Raw genomic sequence first — 4,309 nt, forward strand, 5'->3', positions numbered from 1 at the left:
TTCATTAAAAAATCTGATTTATTAAGTATTAATTTCAAGTCTATGTGTCCATGTCACAACGTGAAATTTACTTTGCAATTGATATTTGGGTTATTTGATTCTCTTTTAATGTGTGCAGATGAAGTTTTTTGACCTCATATGGAATGTCCATCAATTTATTTGATTTTCATGCTTTTTTTGTTAAAGAGTCTTGATTGATTTTTTTTCTTTTTCTTTCTAAATATTATTTTCATGAAATTGTGACTGTTTAATTGAGTGATTTTTACATTTATAGTTGTCCCGATGTCGATATTTTTACTTTAGCTTTAAACATTTCATGGAGAGAAACTAACTTTGAAATTTTAAATTTGAATGAGTTCTGATAACTTGGGATATGTTGTTAGTTTTATTTGGATTTTAAATTTTATTTGCATAAACTGAGATGGGGAATTGTGGTCTAAATATGAGCTGCGTGCAAATTGGTGTTTGTGTTCAAATTGGGTATTAATTATGATTTGCATAAATTGATTTGAATCAATGGTCCAACTGTATTTTATTTCTTTTACTCTGAGTTTTACTTTTCACTTTTTTTTATTTTGAATTTTAAGGTTATTTGTGTTCAATTTGTTAGCATATAAAGGGTGTCCATTTCTACATGTGTCGATGCTGATGTAGGTTTGGCTTTTGTTATCATTATGATTTGTATACTGATTCTAGAATTTTGTTTTATGTAAAGGTGCTTGGTTGGTAAACATGGTTTTCTAAGATATTAAGATCCGATTGGTTTCATTTGTCTATATAATTTCAGGTTTATGGTATCCATTTCATGTAGATTACATGAAAAGATTATGTATTTGTGATATAGATAAACCTTATTTGTGGAAGAGTAGCTCATGTTTTTTGACAAGAGCATCTAAATAAGACTAGTTAACCAAAACCAGTACATATCAAGTAGATCTGCAACTAGTTTTGTTTTCTGTTTTGTATTCTTTGTTGGGGTTTTATGCCCTAATTAAATCACAAATTCTTTGTAATCTTATTTTATTATCAATAAAAGAATAGAAATCATTTTTTGACTTGGTCAATCACTTTGCTCACATATTTTATTTTCATGATTATTTGTTTAGTATAAACTTCTATTAAATCCCGAGCATATAGCTAATCTTATTTATAGTGACGTAATCACAGTGGAATATAAATATGATTATATGTTCAAAATAAGTTAGTCATAAGATTAGTCAGCACACCGGATTTACACTGACTTGCCAATCTACGATATGATCTACTTACACATTACAGTGTTATGTTCTTTCTAGAACATTAGCAAAGTAGATAAGATCGGATGTATTTTTTACATCGGGCAGGACCGATATTGACAGTTGATAAAATAAGTAAACATACCGTTGTTATCTTGATAACTCTACAAAATAGAGTTATTTTACCATATTTTATATGCTAATCGTTGCTTAGTTCTTGAGTTTTTAATTAACTTATTAAAGTTTTTATGTAATTTTTAATTTATTAGTCTTATTGTAGTTTTCTAGATTTTTATATGTTTTTATATATATTTTATTATAATATGTTGTAGTTTAAATTATTTAAAATTTGTTTTGTTAGATTATAAGTTAAAAAAATTGATTTTAATTGCCAAAGTAAATTAAATTTTAATTAATATTTTCATGGACTTAATATGAGTTGTTTTACAATGGAAAATATTTTATTCTAATTTAATGTTTACTTATTTTGTAGATAAATTGTTGCATTTTTATTGCTCTTGAAAAGAGAAGAAATAACGTTAGAGTTGAAAGAAAAGAGAGAAAAGTGGTGTTTTTGGCACAAGGCCTTTCTCCTTCAGCAGTTTTATAGATAAATTGTTGCATTTTTATTTAATTTCCGCAAATTACTAGTTGATGGCAATTTTGCCTCCTAGCTAGTTGATGGCAATTTTTGCCTCCTAGTCCTCTATCTTATGTTTAAGTTGATGGCACTTGTGCTTCCTAGTTTTTACCTTAATTTTGTTATGGTTGATGGCATGTTATGCCTCCCTACTCTTGCCTAAATTTTAGTTTTATTTAATTTCTTTTTTTTTTTTGCCTTATTTTTTTCTTTGTCTTCTATAATATTTTAGTGTAACATTGTGAAAAATACTTGAAAAAAAAAAAAAAAACCTAAATCTTGTCCTTTCACCATAAGCAATTTTTGCTTAAAGCAAATTTGAACAAAATTCTCATCCGCCTCTACTAATTAACCTCGGGGAGTTGTTAGTAGTGCGTGAGTAAGTGGAATCAAATAGGCCTGGGGACAAGTAAACCATAAGAATTATATTGTTGTGAAATCTTTAAAAATTCTAAGTATGCTCTGTGGTTGCGGTTTTAACTGATCTTCCACATCAGAAAATTGTTTGTTTGAGATTATCCTTGTTGCCTTGTTTGTGAAAATTGTATGCATCATTGGGAACGTAACTCTAAAAAACGATTAGTAAAAAGACGTTTATCATTGTTTGAAATTGAAAGTGTTAGTAAAAATTTGAACATCATGGAACCTATTGCTAATCATGTTGATGAAAATGTTGTGCCTGAAAAAACTTTGCTTGAATATTTTGCACCTATTTCATCTAATGCTCCTTCATGCATTGTTTTACCCACTACTTCTGCTACTCATTTTGAGCTTAAACCCGCAATCATTCAATTATTGCCATCTTTTTATGGGTTAGATAGAGAGGATCCTTACATGCATGTCAAAGATTTCTTAGAAATTTGCTCAACATTTAAATTTCAAAATTTTTCTGATGAGTCGGTCAAACTAAGATTGTTCCCTTTTTCATTAAAAGACAAATCAAAAGCTTGGTTAAATTCCCTTCCCACGGGGTCTATAACTACATGGGATCAACTTTATAATAAATTCTTGTTGAAATTTTTTCCAATGTCTAAAACTGATAGTCTAAGGAGAGAAATCTCCGAGTTTTTTCAAAAAGATAATGAAGAGTTTTATGAATGTTGGGAAAGATTTAAATATTTATTATTAAAATGTCCTCATCATGGTTTTGAAAAATGGAGACTTGTAAAATATTTTTATGATGGTTTGACTCCAAATGATTCAATCTATGCATACTGGAAAATTTTTAAAATTTCAAGGACAAGAGGCGTGGGACGCCCTTGAAGATTTATCTGTCAATTCACAACAATGGAATTATTTTGATCCTAGGTCTAGGTCAACTAATTCACCAAAAAGAGGAGGATGGTATGAAGTAAAAGAATAATTAGACTTAAGAACATCCTTAGACAAATTAGCAAGAAAAGTAGAAGCTTTAGCCATAAGCCAAACTATAAATTCTCCAATACAACCAAGAAAAGATGTTTGTTATATATGTTCTAGTCCTTGCCATAATGCCCAATCATGTCCTTCCTACCAAGAAGCCTTTTCTGAGGAGGCCAATGCACTTCATACTTATGGGAAACCAAATGATAGCCCATTTTCATCCACCTACAATCCAAATTGGAGAAACCATCCGAACTTTTCATGGAGACAAAACCAACCCCAAATGAATCAAGGGCACCAATACAACACACAAAACCAAGCTCATGCCCCACAAAATCAACCATATCCGCAACAAAGAAAACCTTCCTTAGAAGATACTTTACAACAATTTATGCAATCCACCCAACAAATCCTACAAAATCAATCTCAATCTATTACCAAACTCGAGACACAAGTAGGACAACTCGCCACTGCTTTAGCTGATAGAGAAAAAGGAACATTCCCTAGTCAACCCATCCCTAATCCAAAAGGTCAATATGAGATAGGAAAGTCTAGTCATAATGGGGAAGTCAAATCAATTTCAACTCTTAGGTCCGGAAAGAACATTGTCAAACCCGATTACATACCCGAGGTTGAAAACGAAAAAGAAAAAGAAAAGAGTCAGCCTTCTAGTTCTAATCTCAATGAATCATCAAACAAAGAAATTCCAATCCATCATTTCATTCCAAAAGCCCCATTCCCACAAGGATTGCTTCCAATTAAAAAAGGCGGCCAATATAATGACATCTTAGAAGTTTTTAAACAAGTTAGTATCAACATCCCTTTCTTAGATGCCATTAAACAAATTCCTGCCTACTCCAAATTTTTAAAGGATCTTTGTACTGTTAAAAGAAACACTAATGTTCCTAAAAAGGCGTTTTTAACTGAACAAGCTAGTTCCATTATTCAATATAAGAGTCTTGTTAAATATAAAGATCCTGGGTGTCCCACAATTTCATGCATTATTGGTGATCATTTTATTAACAAAGATTTACTTGATTTGGGTGCTAGTGTAAATTTATTGCCTTATTCT

At 30.4% G+C, this 4,309-nt stretch overlaps 1 non-coding gene across 1 annotated transcript; it reads right to left on the bottom strand.

The window, feature by feature from the left end:
• Nucleotides 1–2,916: 2,916 nt before the first annotated feature.
• Nucleotides 2,917–3,023, bottom strand: LOC133813566 (small nucleolar RNA R71). The gene has a single exon (XR_009884576.1). It is a non-coding gene; the product is annotated as a small nucleolar RNA R71 (small nucleolar RNA).
• Nucleotides 3,024–4,309: the final 1,286 nt, after the last annotated feature.

This window comes from Humulus lupulus, chromosome 1, assembly GCF_963169125.1.
Source record: "Humulus lupulus chromosome 1, drHumLupu1.1, whole genome shotgun sequence".
NCBI lineage: Eukaryota > Viridiplantae > Streptophyta > Magnoliopsida > Rosales > Cannabaceae > Humulus > Humulus lupulus.